We start from the raw sequence: 26191 nt of genomic DNA on the forward strand, positions 1-26191 counted from the left end.
TATTCTTAATTAAGTGATAACGTTGAAAGTTATTGATCAGTATTTAAAATCTCCCACAGTTTGAATTCCTTATGAGAATCAACCCTGGCTTCAATAGAAGGTGATGTCCCCACAACAATGTCCCCATCTCTATTTCTTAGACTAATATTTGGAAGCTGAAGACAGGGCTTGGTTTGTAAAAGTTTGAGTTGACAGAACAGGACAAAAAGGAATAACACTGTGAAATCCAGAGATGTGTTTGGAATGAGCACAGATTATGAGAGCAAGTTAGAAAACGATATTCCTGCCTTTATGCATGAAGAGCGAACACATTTATAAAAAAGCAGCATGCTGTTTCTCAGTATCTGCTAGAGAAAGCCAAAAAAGCAAAACATACTTTATTATGAAAAATATTATATAGAAGTTTTCTAGGTAAGCACGGATATGAATGAGTGATTCCTGGTGTGCCAAAAAAGAAACTAAAATTCAAAATCCACAAAAGTACCCAATTCATTAAAATTTTTGAAGTTAGGACTTAATATTATTTGGTAGTGAAGAGAACTCCCAAGGTATTCGTCACTGTTGAAGCACATGTCGAAATTTTTTGAATTGCTGGATTAAAAAAACAAAATTACGTGCCATTATTGGTATCAGCACCATTTTACCCCAAAAGTGACGCAAATGGACATTGACTTCAGTGACTTAATACCTCTGTGTTGACCATTTCTCTGACAAAAACACCCATTCCTAGGTTATCCTGAAGGGCACCTGCAGGGTAACATGTAATGACTCTTTCTCTATAAACATAAAGTGCTTCGAGTTTTTCTGTTACCAAATATTGACAAGCATCCAGGGATTCCTTCTTTCTTCTTTTTAATCATAAAATCGCTCACTATTGCCTGTATTTTTCAAAACTCCCATATGATTGTTACTGTAAATACAATTAAGAAAAGGAGAACAGGGGCGCCTGGGTGGCTCAGTCGGTTAAGCGACTGCCTTCGGCTCAGGTCATGATCCTGGAGTCCCAGGATCGAGTCCCGCATCGGGCTCCCTGCTCGGCAGGGAGTCTGCTTCTCCCTCTGATCCTCCCCCTCTCATGCTCTCTGTCTCCCATTCTCTCTCTCAGATAAATAAATAAAAAATCTTTAAAAAAGAAAAAAAAAGAAAAGGAGAACAAACAAATAAGGAGGGAAGTAGGAGAGAGATTTTATAATCTAACACACCATAAATATCAAAACTCTTTTTATTCAAAATGTACTATATATATGTATATATATATATACACACACACAATATATATATGTATACACACACACACACTGTATTTTCTTTATCCATCCGTCTGCTGATAGACATTTAGATTGTTTCCATATCTTGTCTATTGTGAATAATACTGCAACAGACGTAGGAGTCCAGCCACCTATTTGAGAAACTTACTTCATTTCCTTTGAATATATGCCCATAGTGGGATTATTGGATGATACGATAGCCATATTTTTATTTTTTTGAGGAACTTCTATATTATTTTTCCATAGCAGCCATACCAATTTTCATTCCCCAAAACAGTACACAGGGTTTCATTTACTTCATAGCCTCATCAGCATTAGCTCTCTCTTGTGGTTTTGAGAAGAGCCATCCTATAAGAGGCGTGAGGTTAGACATCCATTGTGGTTTTTGATTTGCATTTCCCTGATGATACTGAGCATATTTTCATATGCCTTTTGGCCATGTGTATGCCTTCTTTGGAAAAATGTCTATTCAAGTCCTTTGACTAATTTTTGATAAAATTTGGGGGGATTTTGCTCTTGAGTTGTATGAGGTCCTTATATATTTTTGGATACTAATTGTTGTTGGATAGGTGGTTTACAAATATTTTCTCCCATTCCATAGGCTGCCTTCTCATTTTATTGATTGACTGCTGTGCCGAAGCGTGTTGGCTTTATGTAGTCTCACTTGTTTATTTTTGGTTTTGGTGCCTATGCCTTTCGGCCATACCCAAAAAAACATTGCCAAGGCTAAGCTTAGAGAGTGCCTCTATATTTTTTTGGAGTTTTACAGTTTCAGGTTTTACATTCAAGTCTTTAGCACATTTTGAGTTGATTTTTTGTGCCTGGTGTAAGATAAGGGCCTAATTTCATTCTTTGGCATGTGGATGTCCAGTTTCCTCAGCACCATTTATTGAAGAGACTATCCTTGCTCCCCTGTGTATTCTTTGCATCTTTGTCGCAGCTAATTGACCATATGTGCACGGGTTTATTTCTGGGTTCTGTATTCTGTTCTAATGGTTGTCTGTTTTTACACCAATACCATGCTATTTTGATTACGACTGCTTTGTTGTTGTTTTTTTTTTTTAATTTTATTTATTTATTTGAGAGAGAGCACATAAGAGGGGGGAGGGTCAGAGGGAGAAGCAGACTCCCTGCCGAGCAGGGAGCCGGATGCGGGACTCGATCCAGGGACTCCAGGATCATAACCTGAGCCGAAGGCAGTCGCTTAACCAACTGAGCCACCCAGGCGCCCCCATATTCATCTTTTAAATGCTGTGAATAATTTAGAGGTTTCAAATGTACCCTTGCAAATTATGCTTCAAATGAGCAATATTGTTTTTCTGATAATAGTTAAGCACATATTTAATGACATTTTGGGGCAATAAATTTAGAAGAATAATTCATTTAAAAACAGGGTGAGATTATAATCTTTTTCATAGACCTTTTTTTTTTTAAGATTTTATTTACTTATTAGAGAGAGAGAATGAGAGCGAGAGATAGCATGAGGGGGGGAAGGATCAGAGGGAGAAGCAGACTCCCCGCCGAGCAGGGAGCCCGATGCGGGACTCGATCCCGGGACTCCAGGATCATGACCTGAGCCGAAGGCAGTCGCTTAACCAACTGAGCCACCCAGGCGCCCGCCTCCAGCTTTGTTCTTACTCAAGATTGCTTTGACTACGCCATGCCTTTTGTGGTTTTATATAAATTTTAAGATTGCTGTGCATGTCTGTTAGGTCCATTGGTTTAAAGTGTAACTGATGTCCAGTGTGTCCTTGTTAATTTTCTGTCTGAATGATTTATCCATTGTTATTAGTGGAATATTGAAGTCTCCTACTATTATTGCATTGCTGTCTCTACCTTAGACCTGTTAATATTTGCTTTATTTATGTATTTAGGTGCTCCAATGTTGGATGCATATATATTTACAATTATTATATACTCTTGATGAATTGACACCTCTATCATTCTGTAGTGACCTTCTTTGTCTTCTGTGACAGATTTTGACAATTCTATTTCATCTGAAATGAATATAGCCACTCCTGTTCTCTTTTGTTGGTTTATCACTTGCATAGAATAGGGTTTTTCTATCCCTTCACCTTTCACTTATGTGCTTCCTTAAAGGTAGAGTTTCTTGAAGGCAACATATTGTTGATTGTATTTTTTACTCATTCAGGAACTATATGTCTTTTGATTGGAGAATTTAATCCATTTACATTTGAAGTAATTATTGATAGGTAAGGACTTACCCTTGTCATTTTGTTGTTTTCTGACTGTTTCATGGTTTCTTTGTTCCTTTCTTCTCTTGTTACCTCCCTTTCTGATTTGATTTTATTTTCGCTATAATTTCTTTTTCTTTATCTTTTGCATATCTATCATAGGTTTTTCTTTGTGATTACCATGAAGCTTACATAAGACATTTTATACTTTAACAATCTATTTTAAGCTGATAACAACTTAACTTTGATTGCACACAAAAACTTTATACTTTTATTCTCCCCCACCGTATTTTATGTTATCCATATTGCTATTTACATTACTTTATGATATGTATCCAGGGGCTGGAGGGGGCCCATGGGCTGCTTCATGGTGCACAGCTGGGACTGAGGTTGGCAGACTTGTTACCCAACGCATAAGCAAGGAGGGCTTCTCCTATGTCCCTTAGTGGATGGTGCTGATGACAGGACCAAGACCTAGTGGGATTGTAGCCAAATTCCTAGGGGATATGGCTATTCTGTAACCAGAACCATGATTCATAAGCCAGCCATCTGGACATGGGCCAGGCTTCTTAAATGACCTTCCTTTGTTGTGGGCTCCACCATGGCTTCCAAACTTCCTACCTGGGTCCCAAAGCTCCCACAGAAGCACTTTTGTCCATAAATGGCTGCCAAATTATTGTCACTATGGGGGTACATGAGCAGGGGACTTCTTATTCCACCATCTTGCTGATGTCCTATTTAAGCAAATTTTTAAAAAGCATGTCTAAATTGAAAAAAAAAAAAAAAGAATCTCATGAGCATTTTACAATCTTTAAACCTTAGAAAAAATAATTCAGTATTAAGAGATTACAAAATAACATTTTCATAAATATTTTAGTACACGCACATTTTTCTCTTCCAATAAACTTAAGTAGTAATAATAGAAAATTAATAGGTTTATGCTGAAATCCCCTCATGCTTCTCTTCATATCACCCAGTTACAAACTACTAGGAAATTAGATTAAATATGTTGACAACTGAACAAATCATCTCCAAATAATAGAGACAGAGCATTATGAAAAAAAAAATCACACTTCTTAACTTTGTCCATAACCAACAAACCTGGAGCCAAGGAAAAAGTCATGGTATTTATTTCATTGCTACTCATCTATGTCTTTTGGACAGTGATACAAATATCCACACATGTTTTACTTGTTTGTTTAGCTGGATATTAAATAACATTTGAAAGCAAATTCAAAAGATGAAAAAGGATACTTCAAAATTATATAATTGAACACACAAGTTGCTGTTGTGATTTCTTGGTCAAAATTATAAAATCAAACAAGCAAAGTGTGCAAATTAGGACTGTTTTTACCTTGCTTTTTTGAGACAAATTGAGACTCTCAATTCTGGCTGCACTAAGAAGAATTTCTGAATGCTGTCACCACGCCAAAGCAACACCGAAACAGCTACGTCGGTAGTCTCAGGCCAGGGGACATTTTCCATTTCATAACTCATTCCCCAGATGTATGATCATACCTTATATACACAGAAAACAGAACAATAAACCCTTAAATATGCTCATGGGCAGTTTTTCACAAGGGCAAGTTCACAGGATAGCATGTCTGCCTGAAGAATTATTCCCTTGCTTTCCCTATTTATTCTCAAATTATCCATTTCCCAAAGAATTAAAATGGGTGAAAATATCCCTCATGTGATCATTTTATTTGGAAAACACTTTATCTGTGTTCGAACAGTGAGTTTTCACAAGTTTAAACTTGAAGTGAGCTTCAATATTTTTTTCTCTGTAAGCCATTTTTGCTGGTGGTAAAATTGCTACAAGGCTTTCTATCTGTTGCTGGTATGCCATTGCTAAATGTATGTCCAAAGAAATAAAAAATTTGCTACTCTATAACTCCTTAAGTTAATACCATAAAGTAAGTAACTTTATCACAGTCCCATAGGGAGACTGTAGATTTGTGGAGAATGCAGACATTCTGGGACTCTAGTCAGCATGTTTCAAGAAAGGATGCATATGAAAGAATCCAGATCCACACTGAGGGTTTTTAGAGCAGGCTCCATCTAGACTGGTGGAAATCATACCTGCCAAGGAAGAAATATTTTCTAGATTAATAAAAAATGCTTTCTTTAAGAAAACTGTGCTATAACAGTGACCAATAAAATGTCCAATCCATGGGGCGCCTGGGTGGCTCAGTTCGTTAAGCGACTGCCTTCGGCTCAGGTCATGATCCCGGAGTCCCGGGATCGAGTCCCGCATCAGGCTCTCTGCTCGGCAGGGAGCCTGCTTCTCCCTCTGACCCTCCCCCCTCTCATGTGCTCTCTCTCTCTCATTCTCTCTGTCTCAAATAAATAAATAAAATCTTAAAAAAAAAATGTCCAATCCACAAAACCAGTTATCTACCTAATGAGCCATACCTCATGGAAAATTCTGAATGTAATTAAGGATCAACTGTGTTGCACGACTGCATGGTTTCCATTCACATAACCTACAAAGGGAATGCTACCCACCTTCAGCTAGGCAACATGTTGATACTGAACTAACCTTATCTTCAGGATGCAATTTACAAATAAATGTTTCTTCTCAACCATTATGCATTATATATTGAAATGTTTTGAAAACGCATATGCTCTTCCATGTTACGGTTGATATTACTACATTTTAAAGCCCAAATGCCACATTTTCAGTGAAGCCGTAATCATTTAAAGTTATTTTAATGGGGAGTATAATGTATGTTTTTATTTTTTTTTTTAAGATTTTTTTTTTATTAATTTATTTGAGAGAGAGAGAATGAGAGACAGAGAGCATGAGAGGGAGGAAGGTCAGAGGGAGAAGCAGACTCCCTGCCGAGCAGGGAGCCCAATGCGGGACTCGATCCCAGGACTCCAGGATCATGACCTGAGCCAAAGGCAGTCGCTTAACCAACTGAGCCACCCAGGCGCCCCAATGTATGTTTTTATTAATAATTCAATAAATTTAAAGAGCTGTGAATTAAAGCACATTGATGAATATTTGTGTTTGCCTAGTACTCCTTCCCTTTTGCAATGGTATCTAAAATATCCTTTTTGGATTCTTACTTCCCTCGGTCCATGGGATCTGCCCCAAGATACAAAGGTGGGCATAGGATCCAGGCCTGTACAACAAGAGCATCCAAGCTCCAAGTATTGTTCAGGCTAGGTATGTAATCCAGGTAACAATGATTAGAGTAATCCCAGGAGTTCAGGGAGCCTTCTGCCTGCACCAAGGGAGACTACTTTACAACAGAGCAGTGGTTCTCTAAATGTAGTCCTCGGACCAGCAGTATCATAATCACACGAATACTTGTAAGGTATGCAGATCCTCAGGCTTGACCACCCCAGACATATTGGAACAAAAACTCTGGGTGTGAGACCCAGCAATCCACCTGTGCTGTGGACATTTTTGCCAACATGACTTTATGCAGTGCTTACAATGTTATTACCCTCTTGCTGTATATTTTAATTGGCTCCTTTCTTCAAGGACTAATTCAAAAGCTTTCTCTTCCATGAAGTCATTCTTGATTGTGGTTTCTATTCATTATTTTCTTTCAATTTTATTTTTACTTTATGTGTACCATTTCCAAAAATTTAAAATGACTCGACTTGCATTATTGTCATTTATGTGTGTATCTCACTTACCCCGTTAGCTTAAAACTACTCACAGAACAAAAGAGAGTCTTATCCATAATTGTATCTCCAAATGTATGTGTGGGTGAATGAATAAATAAATGAATATCCAGAGTTTTAAAAAAATTAAGGTGGGTGGATGAATTAGAAGAGCTAGAACTTCTCATTGAGGATTTCATCACTGCATCACTGAGGAGTCAGTGATGTAAAAATGCCAGTTATTCCCATATTGGTCCATGGAGTTAAAGCAATCCAAATAATCACAACAGGTGTGTGTGTGTGTGTGTGTGTGTGTACTGACAAGTTTGGTGTGTTCATTCTGAAAATTCATCAAGCTGTACATATATAATTTGTGTACTTATATATATATATGTATTTCAGTATTTTAAAATCTAAAATATTTGTATTTCTGAGAGATATTTTATTTCATTCTCAATTAATTTTCTTTATTAATGCTTTTTTTCCCCAAGTACCTAAGAATAAGGCTTCAATTTTTTATAATCTTTATTGCAGCAGCTTTTAAATAAGGTGTGAAACATAGTCTTTTTAGTCCTTCTCTGAAATGAAATTAGGTGAGATATGGCTTTTGGCATTTATGAATGGGAACAAAAGGAATTTTTAATATAAACATGTTCTAAAAAGGTCATTGACATGTTGAAAGCTCAGAAGACAGATGTTCCCATTTTATATAATACTTCTCCTATTTTTAAACCTGTTCATCCTCTCAGTTGTCAAATTTAACTATTAAGCATTTTCATTCTGATCTCCTGGGAGAATTTTAGTCAAATAACCAAGATAATTCCAATTTAAATGTTAATTAGTCAAAATTTAGTCCAGGTATCAGCTGAGGTTACTGTGTGCTTTGACATTTAGATCAAACGATCAAGCTGGCTCAAGTCCTCATGGCTAGATTTATGGAATATCCAATGCTCTAGGTAAGGTTTCAGTGAATTTTCTGAGGAATTGTGTTTTCACACTGATTTCCTGCTTCCTTTGGCTCAATCTCTTTACCATCTTGATTTCTATTACCCTTCTCTTTTATCTGGTCTGCATTGTCCAATCTCTGTGTTAGCTGCATCCAAATAATGTGTTCATTTTATTTTTAATGATTAACTGTGATCTCCTGTTAAAATTTGTATTGAGCTATAAAACTGTCTAACTCTGTCTTCTTACTATATTTCCTCCAAAAGGATATTGGAACTCCATCTGGGTCAGTCAGATAATTAGGTACCCTGAAATATAAAGACCATTGTTAGTACTTACTATATTTTCATTTCAACCCAGCATTTCTAAGGAGGATCAATAATCACATGAGACATGTTCTCTAATTATACACTTTTCAAAATATCACATTCTGAGTATCATTTGTGATTTGGAATAGAAGTAACCATCACTTATGATGAGAAAAGAAAATTCCCTTCCCATACAGTACCTCATAAAATTATCATGTTCGCGAAACTAGTGTATTTCTGAGTTAGGAATATTTAATCTACTTTTAACTGTAATCTCATACAATTTGGACTCTTAATTGTATCTTAACATAATTCCCCATAATGTAATATATCAATAATCTGGTTAAAATCTTATCCTAACAGCAAATAAAAATTCATAACACTAAGTTTAATGATTTATCTCCAGATATGACTTCTAAAACCAAAGGCCTTTCAAGGTGGTCTCCTCCAGAAAGTGGAGAAGGACATCAAAACTTAACTACCTTCCTGGAACATGAAGTTTTCTACAAATGTTTCGATTTCCTGTTCTATGCTTTAAGAATAGTTAAAAGAGAAAATATAGAAAACTTATTTAAAATATGAAAATAGGAAGTAAAATAAGTTAAATGATCAAATGTTCTGGTTGATCTGTTTATTTTTTTAAAAAGATTTATTTATCTATTTGAAAAAAGAGAGAGAAAGAGTGTCAATTGGGGGTGGGGGGGCAGGGGCTAGAAGGAGAAGGAGAGAATCTCAAGCAGGCTCCACACCCAGCACAGAGCCTGATGTGGGACTCAATCTCAGGACCCTAAGATCATGACCTGAGCCAAAACCAAGAGGCTGATGCTCAGCAGACTGAGCCACCCAGGTGCCTCTCTAGTTCATCTGTTTCTATTACAATTTTTCCAAACTTTCCATGTCTGAATTTCTTATAATTGTATTTATTATACATGTAGTTGGTAAATGCATTTTGAGGTATAGAAAAATATGAGGTATAGAAAAATATGAGGTATAGAATAACTGCAGCTCACAGAACAATACATTCTAAACCTTAAGAATAAATATGACAATTTACTTGATTACTTTATAATCTGTCTAAACTTTAAGTCAGCCTTCTCAAGCAAGCATCTTAACAAAGTACTTACACAGAGAACACTGAACAGAGTATTTCAAAACCATGCACTCACCTTTAGTTGTTTATCACTAGTGTTGAACATATTCAGATACAGTCTATAAGATCTGGTGTTTGGGAAACCCCACAGCAGCTATGGAAGAAGAAATATGCAGCTACAATTTATATACACGGAACCCATTGCCACAGCAAACACTGACCTATTACACACCTTGCCCATCTCCATATAGTTGATTGATTTTTGTCATTTATTCGGTTGAATACTAATAAAAACCAACAGCAGCAGCCTAAGCAAGAGTCATAGCTATATATTCTAAAACATGAGGGTGTGGAAAGTTCGAATATAAAGGAATAGAAAATTATAGCAAAGAGTAGCAAATAAAAGAGCTGGTGGAGCTTTGTTGAAATTTAACAAAATAGGCTTTAAGGCACAATCACTACTTAAAATTAAAAGGACCACATCATAATGATATTTTTTGCCAATTCCCCAGAAATATGTAATAATTATTTAATAATGTAATAAATGTATTTGTACCTGATAATATGAATTTAAAATATAGAAACTATTAATTTAATAACTTTATTAATTTAATAATTATTATTAATTTAATAAAACTAAAAGAGATAGACAAATCCAAAATAACAGTGACACATTTTACTAAATAATTGCTAGAATATATAAACAATAAAAATATAGAAGTTTGAACAATATATTTTTAAAATATATCTCTTGGACATATGTAGAATGCTAGCCATCAAAAATTCAGTGTAGCATTTTTTTCAGGCACATATACAAGAAACATTTGCAATTATTGACTAAAAATAATGACCATATGTTAGACAATAAAGTAAATCTTACAAAAATGCCAAGAGATTGAAATGATACAAATTTTTTTCTAACCATAATTCATTATATTTGAAATCATAAGCAAAAACATATTAGAAAATGCCCATATTTATTGAATATAAAAGTAGTTTTCTAAATAGCCTACCTATAAAAATGTCATAGTAGAAAATAATAAAGTTTTGAAATAAGTGACAATAAAGTAACTACATACCAGAAGTTTTTTGATGTACTGAAGCAGTACTTAGAGGAACACTTAAACATCTTTAAGTGCAAATACTAGGAAAGAAGAAAGGCTGTAACAGTAATGTATTAAGCACCTATTCAATATATTATAGAATGGACAATAAAATAAAATGAAAAAGTGAGGAAAGTAATAAGAGCAGATATTAATAAGACATAAAATCAAGAGAATCAAGAGAGCAAAAGTTCTTAGAAGATAATTAAATTGCTAAATCGCAGGCAAGTCTTACAGAGGAAATTTTAAAAAGAGTCACAACTAGCCAATGTAAGGACATCAGACATATGAAAGATAATGAGATAATGTTATAAACAATTATCTGCCACATTTGAAATGGACAAATCACTAGAAAAATACAACTTACAAAACTGAAATCAAAGAGAAAAGCTGAGTAATCCTATAAATCTTTTAGTTAATCATTCTATCTTGCCAACATTTCTCTTTAATTTTTTGTAACTATTTTGCATTTTTCAACCATACTTATAAGCAAAATATGTGTGTCTATAAATAGTTTATGTAATTCTACATTTAATGGGAAAAAAAAAGAGTAAAGACTAAAGAAACCCATGAAAAGAATGCAAATGATACCATAATCAACAAAAGGCACAACATCATGGGACACGTGCTGCACAATATCTTTATTGCTACAAGTTTATAAACTGTGAGACATCAAATGGAAAACTTGCCACAAAATGCATTAACTATAAAACTTTGTGTGGTTGGCTCTCGTGTGATAGTGCCCATCTGTTCCTGAAGCAAAGGAAATCCTTCAGAAGCCTTTTAAATCATAAGAAAACTTTGCAAGTAAAATAGGGGTAGTAAATGAAACTCCTTGTAAAGCTGAGTTCTTATAACCTGATTTATCTAAACTCAAGTTATAAATCTACATTTTTTTATATAAATACATAAACATGTAGAGGAGTCCTTAAGTACAGCCAGGCTTTCCTCTGTTTATGTAGGTAGTGGGATTGCTGTATAGAGTGGCACAGAAGGAAGAGGGAACAGAGGGAATTAAAGAGAATTATAAAGCTTTAAAAATAGTCAGCCATGTATGACATAATCTAATTCATGTGAAATAACTTAAAAATAGAATTGGACATAAGATATATAGTTAGTGAGAAACAAAGAGTTTTGTAGTAATTTGCAGATTATGATTATGAATATATAAATTAAAAACCCAAATTATCAAGGTGTGTTTATAAGTTCTATAAGAGGAAGAACAAAGTTCTGAGGAGATAAACAACAACTTATTAGCATTGGATTGATCAAAGGTGAGAGATCGAAAGGGGGGGATCAGATAGATGATTAAACTGCAGGCACCTATTTTTTTTTTAATAGTCCATTTTTCTCAATACAAAAAAGTTCACATGTTAATTTAATCATGTCATATTATGTCATTTTTTCACATTAAATGTCTTATAATTAAAAAAAAATGACAGTCTTTAAAATCAAACCGAACTAGGAGCTCCTGGAGGCTCAGTCAGTAGAGCGACCAACTCTTGATTTTGGCTCAGGTCACGATCTCAGGGTCCTGGCGTAGAGCCCTGCCTGGGGCTCCGTGCTCAATGGAGAGTCTACTTGAGGATTCTGTCCCTCTCCCACTGTCCCTCCCCCTGCTCATGCGTGCTCTCTCTCTCAAATAAATAAATCTTTCAAAAAAATTCTAAAAAAATTAAAAAGTAAAATCAAACCAAACTATAAATTTGAGTCATGGCTCTTCCACTTATTAGTTTTATCCTTTGGCAAGTAACTAACATATTTGGGTCTCAGTTTTCTCATCAGTAAAATGAACATAAGAATAGCAACTATTTTGGAATGCAGAGGAGTTAAAAGACATGGTATGTGAACATCACATAGAATAGAGCATGACTCCTAATAATCAATCATTGGTTAGTAGCAAATTTTATTCTCTCTGTATAGAGGAGAAAACACTTGAAAGCCATTTAATCAATTGGGATTTTGGAAGCAACCATCATTCTAATCCTCAGACCAGATTCTGATCAATTTAAGAACTAAAACAAAGATGGAAGCCCACAATATCCCATTTATTACAGATAAAACCAGGTTAGATAATGTCATGAAAGCCAAATAAGATCAACAAAGGAGACTACCCCCAGCCTGAACCTTGGAGCATTTTAAGTCTTCAGATTCAACACACTTATTTGGCTCAGTAACCTGAATGGAGAAAGAAATAGTAACGTGATGAAATCCCATGCACTGGACTTCTGGAGCTTAACCCATCTCACTGAGAACTGTGGGCCAATTTTGGCTCCCATCAGCTAAGTAACTCCAGTCAACTAGATAACTCCAGGGTAGTAGTAGAGGTGGGAAGGTGCCACCAATGTGTGAGGGAAAATCCTTCCTCAAGAAAACCAGAGTTGGGAAAATAATATTCTCTTCTAACCCTCTCCAGTAGTTTTCAAACATTGTATTAGAAAAACTCTTTTTCTGGGGCACCTGGGTGGCTCAGTCATTAAGCGTCTGCCTTCGGCTCAGGTCATGGTCCCAGGGTCCTGGGATCAAGTCCCGCATCGGGCTCCCTGCTCTGCGGGAGGCCTGCTTCTCCCTCTCCCACTCCCCCTGCTTGTGTTCCCTCTCTCGCTGTGTGTGTGTGTCTCTCTCCCAAATAAATAAATAAATAAAATGTTTAAAAGAAAAACTCTTTTTCTTAAAAAAGTTTAATCTCAAGGCAAATCTTAATACTTAAAACCACTTTATGTAAAAGTTAATCTTAAGGCAAATCTCAATAATAAAACTTAAATAAAGGAGCAAGGAGGAGAGGAGAACCTTATTTATTCTGGGTCACAAATCTCATTAATCAATACTAATTAATCAGTCATAGTCCCTACTTAGTTTCTATTTAAATAATGCTTATACAAAAAAGGGAGGCAAAGTTTATAAAAATACAAATAGCACATATTTTTAATTATTGAATTTATTTAATATATTTGAATTTCCTTTATTTTGCTTAATATATATATATTAATCTTATTCTGGAAACTGCAGTGAAAGTACATTCCAATTAAAGTTAACAGACAACACTCTGGTTTTTTTTATTACATCACTTATTCCCCTGTAATATTCGCTTTCCAGGCAGAAATTTTGTCATTTATTTTGGTGTAATATAACCCATAGTAGAAACTGCACTATTGGGTGCATATGGTTACAATCTTATGCGTATGTGGAAAAATCATTTTTCTTTTCTTCCATACAGCTAAAAATTATCCACTGACTTAAACTACAGGCTTTGAAGGAAAAAGAATATAGCTTCACTAAAGGAAAATTTATAATAAATTTCAAAAATGGCCTATTAAAGACACTTTTCTTCTATTTAGCAATTTGTAGATAAGCAAAATTTATCTGTAAAATTATTCAAACTCATACTCAGGATTCTATGATATATATCCAAATCTATGATGTTATCCTGGTTTCACCCTGAGAAAAGCATCCTAGGAGCAAGAATGTCTTTGCAAGTCTGTAAAAATGGATTGTATAAAAATAACTATTTCTAGGGGCACCTGTTCCCAATATCAACAAGCCAGTGATTAACAGGCAATTGGAATTTTTCCCAACATATTATTCTTAGAATCACTATCTTGGCAATGTTGGCTTAAAAATCCCTGTAAAGTTGGCCATTGCCATATAGGGACTGTTGCAGCTCTTGTTATAAGTAAAGTCATATATGTATGTGTGTGTGTGTATGAGTATAAATATACATATATAGAGAGAGAGGGGGAGGGAGAGGGTGATGTTGTGGGTAACAAGGATGACCAAGAAAATTTGGTTCTTTTGGTATTTGGCATACTTAAAGGTGAGCCCGGATAGATCGACCTGTCGATTGTCATGTTGAAGCCGTCAGTGTGGTCATGGAAGGGAGAAATGGGGCTCTAGCCAGCACCCACCATATATAGCTCTAGAGTTTGGTCTTCAGTATGTATAAGGGTGACAGAGAGGATGGGGAGATAGGTGTCTCACATTAGCATACACAAATGCAAATATCTGATGGACAGCACTCAAGCTATGTTTATATGATGGAATTAAATAAAATTATTTCATAAATAATCTATAGTAAAGGCCAAATGTAGCCAAATAGACCAGACATTCAAAAATAGATCATTTGTGTAGTTAAGGTGGTAATAATAAATTTTAGACTATTTAATTTGATCCCAGTGAAATGTTTGGTTACAATGGAACATATCATGTTTATTGCTGAAAAAAATGATTTTAGGATAAAATGATTTATGTGCTATATTTAAACTGACGTGAACTGAAATCCAGAATGGAATTTCCTACGTTTAAAGGTTTGTACATTAATTTTTTTATATTACTTGAATTTCTCTAAAACATATTTAAATTATGTATCTAACCTTTCATAAATGATGATTTTGTTATATAGTTGCCTCTTGGCTGGTGGCAACTATCATATTCTACAGGGAATTAAAGGGAGTGCCTGTAGGCCTGTAACACTTCCTTCTAGAATATACTTTCAGCTTCATATAAATAAACACAATGCTGTAGTTTACCTTCTATACCCCTTTGCCTTTCCATCTGAAGTTCTGAGAGCTTTCAGAAAAATACACATAACTTTCCAGTTTGTTATCAACACGGATGCATTGCATTTAAGCTTAAACTTAAAACGCACTCTAAAGAATAGAGATATATGCTTAACTCTTCCTATAGAAAGAAGTGTTAATCTGCTCATTCTAAAGAGTTCTCTGGTCTGTGCCCTCAACGGCAGCTGGTTTTGCTGTGCACAGGAAGAAGAAAGAAATCTTCTCATTGTACTGAGCATATGTGAATAATTTCCCTATATCCTCAGGGTGAGAGAAAGCACGAGGTTATACTCCAGATATTTCCTGAAGAATTTGGCCGTTAGTTCTAATCAAATCTTTCCCCCAGATATAGCACCACGTTTAGGGATATACAGGATAATAAAGCTATTTTACTCCATAAGAATAGTTCAGATTCATTTCTGCTTAACTAGTTTGATGTAGATTTCCCTGAAAACCTCCCTCTTCTTATTCCTCTCCATAACTTTACAGCAGTCTGCTCCTCATTACACATATCCCTAAGAAATGTTTAGTCTTAGGAAAAATACTTAACATTTTTTTTCCAAGGTAACAGAGAAAGCTATAAGGAAACTTCACAATACTAAGTGGGCAAAAAATCTGTGAATGTCAATTGACTTGTGAAAGAAAATGCCTTAGATTAGTGGAGCCTGAGATATTGGAGGAGGTAGAGGAATAGGAACCAGAAGCTGTTTAAGCTGTTGTTCTGAGAACACCAGCCCAATGAAGATGAACCCTAGAAACAATGTTCATTACATGACTTTTTTTAAAATCAGAAATGAGGGTGTATATGAATCTAAACCCTTGGTTTGTATATGACGATAAAAACACAGAACTGCTCTGGAATCAATTAAGCTAGAATTCACACCTTTTTTCTATCAGGTAGTCTACCACTGAGTGCCAACAGAGGCAGATGGAGCATAGTTTCTGCTCAAAAATACACAATCTGTTAAAAACTTTTTATAGTATAAAAAAGGCTCTGTCTCACTCTTAAAACTAATTTAAAGCACCTTTCAAAATGCAAAGAAGAGGGAAGACAACACAAAGGATACTAATTAGTAAAGAAATCAGGACAAATTGAACATAAGGATAAGAAATGGAAAGAGCCAATGGTGAATTTTAGTACACCAAGATCATCCTATAAATCCCTGCCATAAAATTGCAAGAAGTGGGCCACAAATCTGACTATGACTATTCCAACAGTCAAAACAAAGTGGGAAATACGGTCAGCTTTGTCGTTCACAAAAGCACACACAGTAAAAAAAACATTATTCAGAAGAACACAAGTTGGCAAATGCATGCTCATCAGCAGGCTTATCTATGGCCCTGTAAGGGTGCTCTCGAATATCTGTTCTCTTGTCAGGAGAGAAACAGGGGGATGAGTGCATTTCCCAAAGCTCTATGTGCATCACCTGCACTCAGTGGTCCTGAGAGAATAATCTCTTATTTGGTGTTATGGGTGGGGGGCACTCAATCTCAGAGAAATGGCTGAGAGAGACTGCACCAAATCCATATTATTATGGTGATGACATAAACTCCAAAGCTTGAGGAAATGATTATTCAGTAATCAATATTTCTCCTGAATAGTGTGCCTAGTAATTTGTGGTCATGTAATATATTTTTTTTCTGAATGAATAAACAAATGCTCCATATTACTTTCTTCTGCTGCTACACTGCTGTGGCCATTATCAAAAGGGGCAACAAAATTAAATAAAAGAAATAATAAGAATTAAAAGAGAAAGTTAAATAATCAAAGAGGATACATGTTTTGAAGAAATAAAATATGAAAAGAAAGGTAAATAATAAGGTAGTGGACAAAGAAGTAGTTGAATAACTATAACAATGGAGAATAAATGTAACAAGAGAAAGTTATAAAGAGTAAAAATAATATAAATTTTCCATACAGAAGATTTAAAGTAAAGGTATAAAACAAAAGAAGTAAATAATCAAGAAAGTCACAAGCTTTGATATTAAAAAAATAAAATAATATAAAAATATATAACACTCTTCATGGTAATGAATTGAAAAAATTTTAAAATGCTGAACTACAAAGCAAGACTTGTTCTTAGTAAATATGGGAAAAATAGGCAATGAAAAAAGGAAGAGCAGGTGACAGGAGTCCCAGGAATATGCGGACTCAGGATGAAGAGTCCCAAGGCAGACAGGTCAGAAACTCTCTTCCTTTTGTCACTACGTTAGTTGCCTGAGGGGGCTTGTAGACCAAATGGTCCTTCAGAAGTAGACAGTTGTTCAACCAAAGGGTGAAGGAATTGCTTTTACTACCTCAGTCACTGCCAAATTATAACTTATCATTCTTCAATGACCCTGGCTATCAGTGAATTGTAATTTTTGCATTTGGGAAAAAATTATGGAAATGGGAGAATTAATACTTTTCATCTTGAGATGTTCCCTCAGTACAAATTATCTTTCCTTTTTTTTTCATTTGCTTATATCATGTCTTCACAACTCTAATGTTCTTGGGTTGTGGACACACTCACTGATTGCTTAATTGATTTTTTTAAGAAACACATCAGGCAATAATTGGATTTCAACCTGAACCCATGTGACTATCAGAAGGAATTTTTCATCCTTTTTACTTTTCTTAAATTTAATGAGAAGAGATGGATTAGACTGGATTTTGAATCCCGAATGTTAAAATTATATGAAAGGCCTCAGAAAAATTAACAGATTTAAGACATATAAAAGTAAATTCTCCTATTAGGTAGCAAATTTAGGAAACTCATCAATCCATAGTTTTGCATTAAAATATTATATATATTAAGAAAAATTTAGAGACATTTCATGAGTGGTAGATGTGATGGTAACAGATATTTTTTTTACTTCTTAATTGTAACAAATAATTCTGCATGGATTAAATCTATTGTGACACAAATACATGATAATGCATATAAACTATTTGCATGTATGTAAAATGAAGGACAGATAAATAAGTTTATATAAAATTTGTGTTGGTGTTAGAGTGTGAAGACAAGCTAGGAATTTTGAGAGCTTTTCTTCAGGTACTGTGCAGATAGAGTGTTTATCTTTGTTAACCACCATACCTCTAACTAGTAAATTTACTGAATGATCTATGTATATGTTCTTGCCCTTGTTCAAACAAACAGGCTAGAGCTTGTGGTAACAGGATGACCTTGCAATTACAAAATACACACTCCTCAGGCGTATTTGAGACATTAACTGTGATAAGCAGAGAGCTCAGCCTTGTGTAATCTGTCAACAAACTAATAAATTACTTTGGTCAAGGGAGAAGGAACTTCCTCCCCATGACCATCTGCACAGGGGAATAGGTTAGTAATTAGGATTCCAACGAAACTGAAGGTTTTGACAGGATAAGCAAAGGTTTAATACTTAAAGTTAAGGTCTAATCCTTTTAGGAACTGATTAACACACACTTAACTTTTTTTTGGCATTCTATCTGTAAATATTAAGAGATTACCAAGAAATATGATCAAGCAACAGGAATGTCCATTTAGAGCCCTACCCTGAATTCAATATAAAGTCCTGTTTCCACTGACGTCAAAAGGAGTGCTCTTTCTCTAACGGAACCACACTCGGGTGCTCTCTTGATTATTAAATAAAACCCAAATTTACTTAACTCTCTCGCAAAGGATTAGTTATTTAAGCCCTTTAGTATATATTTTGGCCATAAAACTGGAGTCAGGAGACCTGGATTCTTATCTTAGTTCTTATACTTAAGAGCTATTTGACTTTAGGTAGTACCTCTTTCATCAAGAGCACCCAAAATACTTTACCACAGCAACTTGGACAAGCTGACTAAAAAGGAAGGCAAACAGCCTACGATTTGGTTGGGAATGAAACAAAATGTCCTGTTCACCTGCTCTCTTTGAAATTTTACCTAAAATTCACCATTAGCCTTCTTCTAAAAATCAACATTGAAGTTTGGACCACAAGCTGATCGAAGTAGGTTGTGAAAACCCTACAGATACGATTCTTTACCATGTGATATGCCACAGTGCTGTATTCTTGGTTTACCTTTATGCACCTTATCCAATGTTCCAAATGATTCACCAAACTATAGAGGCTTCTTAAGGAAGACCAGAATTATTACTGACTATATTCCAGGGCCTATTACAACAGATGCTGTAATATATATATGAACTGAATGTCTTTTGGAGAATTTTTTAAAACTCAGCTTAGATTTACTGATGAGACTTTAACATGAGACTCATCAGTTGTTAGGATAACCAATATTGCCAGGTAATGGGAAGACTGAGCTTTGCACAGAATTATTTTTTATAAACAAACACAGCTTTAATTTTATGATTTGGAACATATCTTTTTTTCAGAAAAAAAATTATTAATCAAGAAAATAAAAATTATAGTTTCCATGAGTTATGAGATAGATAAATCAAAGTCATAAAGGCTATAATGAAGTGAGATTACACATACAGATGTCCAACTATGATTGAGCTGTTTTACAACTATGATTGAGCACCAGTCCCATTCCATTAGTTTTCCTTTGAGCACAAAAGAGACAATGGGTATTCAGAAGAATGAAGGAAAGGCTTTGGGTAAAAATATATGAAGACATCATTCATTGTTGAAAATTATAGATCTAGGACAAAGAAGACTTCAGAAAGAATAATGGTTATCATCTAATTTAGATAAACAATTTCTATTTTTATGAAAGTATTCATCTTTTGTTAAAAATTACCAAGAAGGTCAAATTCAGTTCAATGTGCCTGTTACATTTTAAGGCCAGCCATATTTTAAAGTATTTCTCTGAATGTTAACTTTTCTTCCCTCATTTTTTGTATCCTTAAGATTTGCCTTTCTTCTAGAAACTCTCTGCCAAATGTGTTAGAAATATGAGCCTAAATTATAAGACATTCTATCTGTGTTTAGACATCTGCTCTTTTTCTGGTTTCCCTGGGAATTGGAATTACAGTATATCAAATTCTCCTTCTTGTCACCACAAGCTTATTCTCATTTTTGTCCATGACAGAGAGAGCCCAACATGACCCCAGAAGAAACCACATCAACAACCTTAGCCCACCTCCCATACTCCTTGTCTTCTACTTGGGGGTAGAAATTAAAGCCTCGCCCTAGCTTCTATTTGTTGTCTTCAGAATAACTGCTAGATTCGCACACTGTTCTCTCATGTCTCCCTCTGTCCATGAGTCTCCAGATGCACTTCACTGCAGGGATATACTGGATTCCAAAGGTGCTCCTACCAGTTGTTCTCTTCTTACTCTCACTGGAGAAGCAGTAGGACAGAGATTCAGCTTAGGTCCCTATACAACCTAACACTAGCATTGCTCTAGAAATGGAGTACTAAGTACCAGCCAATGACAGAAATGATCTTCCTTGCCCTTGGGCTAGAGCATTGCCCAAATAACTCCTAAATATTCACCACTGTTAGGGGATATAACAGCTTGCCCTTCTTGTAACTAGTACTGTTGCTTACATCACGAGTGAATATGCCATTTGCTACATTCCTAAGCAACCTCTTCATTTAGGCCAGTTTTTCAGCAGATGTAATACCCCAAGTTTGTAATTATTCTGTTCTATATTCTCTAATCTAAATTTATCATCTATGTTATTCAATCTGCTTACTCCATGTTACATTAGGCATTGTGCTACACTTCTTATATATAATTTTGATTTTATTAATCTCAATTCACAGATTAGGAAACTGAAAATCAGTGAAGGTAAGTAACTTTTCTAAATTCTCAAACTAGTAGTGAATAGAATTTGATTGAAAGCCATTTCTATCCTGCTTGAAATTCAGTTCTCTCTCAATATTCAGAACGCTGTATAATAACTCAACATACTGTAATGAATACTGTAGTTGAAGTTCCAAAATGTAAAGGAAGGAAAAAGGAGTGACTAAATTTTTTTCCTTAAACGAAGTTTTGCTAAGTGCTATCTAAGGGTCAGATACTCCCTTATGGCCTGGAAACATAATATTGAGCAAGGAGAAACAGCCCATGCCTCCTTGGAAGGACATATTTCTGTCAGCTCTTCTCAGGTATTTCTCAGTGTTTCTCAAAGTCTGCCTTGTCACTGAAGCACTCCAGAGACTAAAGCTCCTTTTTGCAGGGGCATACGGGCCCTTCATTGGCATCTGTGCTTCTACCCATCTCTTCTACCCAGCAACAAACTTTGTGTTTATCTTTCTAGGTTTGTATTAGAGAAACAAGTCTGTAAAGCCCAGAATTTGGCACTTATAATTGCCCCGCTAGCTGTCCTTTGTTCCATTCTTTTTTCCCCTTATCTCTATTCCAAGGAAGATCTAGGGTCAAAGATGTCTGCATTTTGAGAAATTTTTTTCCCTCAAAATCCAACTATAGAGGGTCAGTTGTTATCTCCTAAAAGTATTTTAAGGTCAGGTAAAATCTTGACTTGACAAAATCCCTAATACCTTTTCAAATATTCTTATTTAAAATCCTAATATCCATTCCTAACCCCTAGTGCTGAACATACATAATAAATTTTCAAGACCCCCCCCAACATCCTCAGGTTTCCAAATAATAACTAAATTTTTTTAAGAGTGACCCAGGTATATGGTTATATACAAAATTTCTGATTGGTTTGTGATTCTGTTATTGAATCTTTTATTAATTTATTATCCTGCTCATTCCTGGACCATTTTTGTTCTAGGGGCTCTAAACAAATTAAATCAATACAGTTTCTGTATCCAATCGCAAGAGAACTTCCTCCCACTAAAAGTTTGAGATTTGGGCCCGAGTTGCAGGCGATCTGCATCCCTTTTTAGTCTTTCATTGTTTATTTTAAATCTCAGAATGTCAACTCATAAAATAATTGAGGCATAATTATATGTTACAAACTTTAGTTGTAGAATATTGACTTAGTAAAATACTGCTTGATTTACATATATCATGCAGTACTACCAAAGATATATTTTATTTAGCTTATGAAACATCAACAATATTGAAAAAAGCTAAGATACATGCTTCTACATAGCCTTGTAATTAATTTTCCTTTTAACATCTGAGGTCAAATTCTAAGCTTTTGTATATTTTTCCCTCTTGAGTAGAGATTTAAATCACTGTTTCACTTTATTTGCTCTTCATCATTAGATAGTCTCCTTAACAAAGGCACCTTGCCTCACAAGCATACAGATATCATCATTTAACTTGTAACATAAATTGATATCTGGGACATGTCAACTGAAAATCTTAGTTATTTCCGAAAGTTGCAGGTGCTATGAAATGCAGCCAACTGGGATTCATCTTCCAAATGACACTGAGTGTGACAAAACCTTGCAAGAATTACTTCCAAAAATGTTTAAAAATTAGAATTTGACAAAGGATATATTTACCAAGTACAACTGAAGTTTAAATATCGTGACCTTATCTTTAACCCTAAACAACATAAAATTTCCCAAACCATTTGTGCTCATCTATATTGTTCCTGATAATTATCTTGGCAGGAAGAGAATTTGGAATGAAAATATTTGAAATCTGGAATTAATCAGGCAGCTTACCCATCTAAATTCTGATCATCTAGATAAAGATTTTCAAGCAAAGTTATTCATATTAACTGGTCAAATTCCAACTAGCTCTAGTTATCAAATAAGATATTATCTTCTTTTTAGCCTTACACAAAACATTAAGTATAAATATTTTATCTCAATTACAATATGGCCTACACGTGTACCAAATGTCTAAATCAGGATAAATGTTAATAAAACTGTGGAATGTTCAAAACCCCAGTATGCTCTGTTCTTTGCCAATCATAAGAAATTGCTACACTCTTTATAATTTATTCTTATGTCTGAAACACAAACATTTATACATAGTTTCTTTACCAAATAGGGCTTGCCTGTAAAGATTATATATTGGGATAACTTTATTTGGAAAAAATGTGATGATAAGAGCCTGTTCTATTTTAGTACTTCCTAATCTATCCTTGATTTTTATTCAGCCATGAGAAGTTTACATAAAAGACAGGAAGAAGCAACAAAGCTTTAAAATTATAAGCTACAGAGTAATATAAGTCTAAATTTAAAGATTAATAATATAACTATGGTCATAAATTTAGCCATTTTAACTCAAAATCTTTTAGGACCAAATACAAGCATAAGACACTGAATTTATTTTATACAGTGTAACTCCCATTTTCTTTACCTAAATTTCCAGATATTTCAGGATATTTATACCAACAAATTTGAAACCATAGGTGATGACCAATCAGGTTGCAATGAGGAGACAGAAGTCAAACTAATCATTTTATTTGCTTTTGCTTTTTTAAACTTTTTATTTAGAAATAATTTTAAACTTACAAAAAGTTGCAAACAGTACCAAAGAGTTCCCGAAAATCCTTTACCAGCTTTTCCAAATGTTAACAAATTACATAACCATAGTACAATTATAAAAATTAAGGAATTAATGTTGATACAATACTATTAACTAATCTAGACACTTTACTCAAACTTACCAATTGTCCCACTATTTGTTGTTGTTTTTCTGATACCCAATCCAGGAACTGTGGTTGCATTTAATTTACATTTTTCCTTGAGTCTGAGTCATTCACTTTTTGGCAAGAGTAACACAAATTGGTTGCACCCTTCTCAGTGCATTATATCAAGTACATGATGACTACATCTCATATTAGTGATATTAACTTTGATAACTTTGTTAAGGTGGTGTGTGCCAAGTTTTTGCCCCATAAAATTATTCTTTTCCACTTTTAATAAGCATCTTACGGGGAGATAGTTTGAAATTTTGCAAATATCCTATTTCTCATAATACTTTCCCCAAATAATTTCAGTGTACATTGATGATACTTGACTAGAACAGTTACTACAGTGTGTCTGCAAAATTATGATTTTTCTATTTCCATGATTCTTTATATATTCAAATTGTACTATAAGGAAAAGTTGTCCCTTTTATCTTAAAATATAGTTATTCATCTATCTATATATCATCTATCTATCTATCTACCTATCTATTATCTATCTACCCACCTACCTTACTTATTGTTTGTTTATTATGTTAGTGCAAACTCATGGATACTTACTATAAAACATTACTATCATTATTATTTTGGGGCTAAAAATGTCCCAGATGTGGGCACTGGTAGCTTTTTGGAGTTGGCTTCTGAGTTCTTTTGACATGGCACTTTTTTTTTTTTAAAACAGCTTCTTCCTTTCTGCAATCATATGATTGATGTTCCAAATTCATCTTATACTTTCCCTGACTCAGACCTAGGAGCATCAGTTCCTTTTGTTTGAAATGGTATTTATAAATGAATTTCTGAGTACTACATTTTCTCATTGCTATTTGGGTGTGATTCCTTTTAGGATATGCTGCACTAGGAAAGAAATATATGTATGCACACATATTCACATACATCTGTATCAGCATCTAATTCTCTGTGCGTATTTAAAATTTTTAAAGATTTATTTATTTATTTACTTACTTATTTATTTATTTGAGAGAGAGAGAGAGACAGAGGGAGAAGCAGACTCCCCGCTGAGCAGGGAGCCCGATGCGGGGCTCGATCCCAGGACCCTGAGATCATGACCTGAGCAGAAGGCCAACACTTAGCCAACTGAGCCACCCGGGCACCCCTTTAAAATTTTTAGATTTTTCTTCTGACACTGCTCCAACAGGGAAAGGAGAGGGGCAGCCTTGTTACTACTGGGTTAGAAGTCTAGTTCTCCAATAGGTCTTCATTGACACCTGAGCTGATGAGGGGCCCCTAGTTACTTTGGTATATAAGTGACAATTTAGTTCCCAAACAGATCTCCACTGATACTTCTTAGGCTTTGTGGAGAAGAAGCTCCTCATTACTGCTTTCTCTATGGCTTCCAGTGACACCATAGAGGGTGTAGCCTCTTTACTTCTGGGGGTGATGAAAGTCCTGACTCACCACTAGGCCTCCTCTGACAACACCCCAGCGGGTAGAGGGAAGGATGCTTTTTACTACCAGATGGGAGCAGAAGTCCACCCTTCAGGAGTATTTTAGAGTTTATCTTATATAAATTTGTACATTTCTTATTTTGTTTGTCCTAAAATTTTAATCTTACTTCTTCTTGATGTAAATGGAGATTTCCTTACCATTGTGCCATCAAACTGGTTAAGATTTGTGTGTATGGAGGCCATCGATTTGTATATGTTAATTTTATATCCTGCTACCTTATTGAAAATTGTGGGCATTCTTCCCCTGTTTTTTATTTAGTGGAAATGTCTGTGTGGATTACCCATTAAATAAGAAAGTGACTTTAGAACTAAAGCATATGTATTATATCGTGTTAAGGAAGTCTCTGGAAACTCCTATTTTCTTGAATCTTCTTTTGTAAATCAGGAAAAAATGTTGAATTTCTTGAAGATTTTTAGCATCTAAGAATTTTTATATACCTTATTATTATGTGAGATATTAATGGAAATACTAATACTGAACCAATCTTGAATTTCTGGAACATATTCAACCTTGTCATGGTGTATGATTTTCTTAATGTGACTTTGAATTCTGTTTGCTAATATTGCACTTAGTATTTTGCATCAATATTAATATGTATATTGGCCTGCAGCATTCCTTGCTTGTAATATCTTTGTCAGATTTAGTTATCAATAATATATTTGCTATATAAAAATAATTAGAAAGTATTCACTCATTCTCACATGTCTAGAACAGTTTATAGAGCATTCAGTTAGCCAGATTTTTGTCAAGTAGCCTAGAGTCATTGAAGTAACAATAACCAGGTTGATGTAAATCCCAGTAGAGAAACCGGGACCAGCAGAATCTTATAGAATCCTGACAAACCAGAATCAACAGTGTTCCAGGAAGAGAGAAATTTCAAGCTTATCTGACTGAGACACTGAGGAAAACACTATATGAGCACTTGTTTGAATTAGGGCCTCTGAATGATGCAGATTCACAATAACATGGCAGTTTATATCTTCTTGGATTACTATACATTTATACCAACCAATTTGCATTAAAGAACACAATCTGATTAGATAAGACTCTGAACAAAGTAAAAACACAGCTTTTTCTTTTCTGTTTTATACAAAGTTAGGGCCACATCCTCTGTACATATTATGGGTAACAACAGGAACTCTGTTCCTGTATTCAAT

General features: G+C 34.7%; 1 long non-coding RNA gene across 3 annotated transcripts in view; it reads right to left on the reverse strand.

Moving 5' to 3' along the window:
• The window catches only part of LOC123839833 (uncharacterized), an 80785-nt gene that overhangs the window by 19440 nt on the left and 35154 nt on the right, over positions 1 to 26191 (reverse strand). Inside the window, exons 2-5 of one of the 3 annotated variants that reach the window (XR_006789764.2) lie at positions 9504 to 9581; positions 8279 to 8337; positions 4818 to 5545; positions 1001 to 4226 (exon numbers count right to left, since the gene is read on the reverse strand). This is a non-coding gene — a long non-coding RNA (uncharacterized LOC123839833). Of the gene's footprint in view, positions 1 to 1000; positions 5546 to 8278; positions 8338 to 9503; positions 9582 to 26191 lie in introns of those variants that run through there. The other 2 variants (XR_010409957.1, XR_008505702.2) reach the window with 2 other exon arrangements.

The sequence above is a fragment of the Mirounga angustirostris genome, unplaced genomic scaffold (genome assembly GCF_029215605.1).
Source record: "Mirounga angustirostris isolate CCGP_5_RB_7025 unplaced genomic scaffold, mMirAng1.0.hap1 SCAF_3, whole genome shotgun sequence".
Taxonomy (NCBI): Eukaryota; Metazoa; Chordata; class Mammalia; order Carnivora; family Phocidae; genus Mirounga; species Mirounga angustirostris.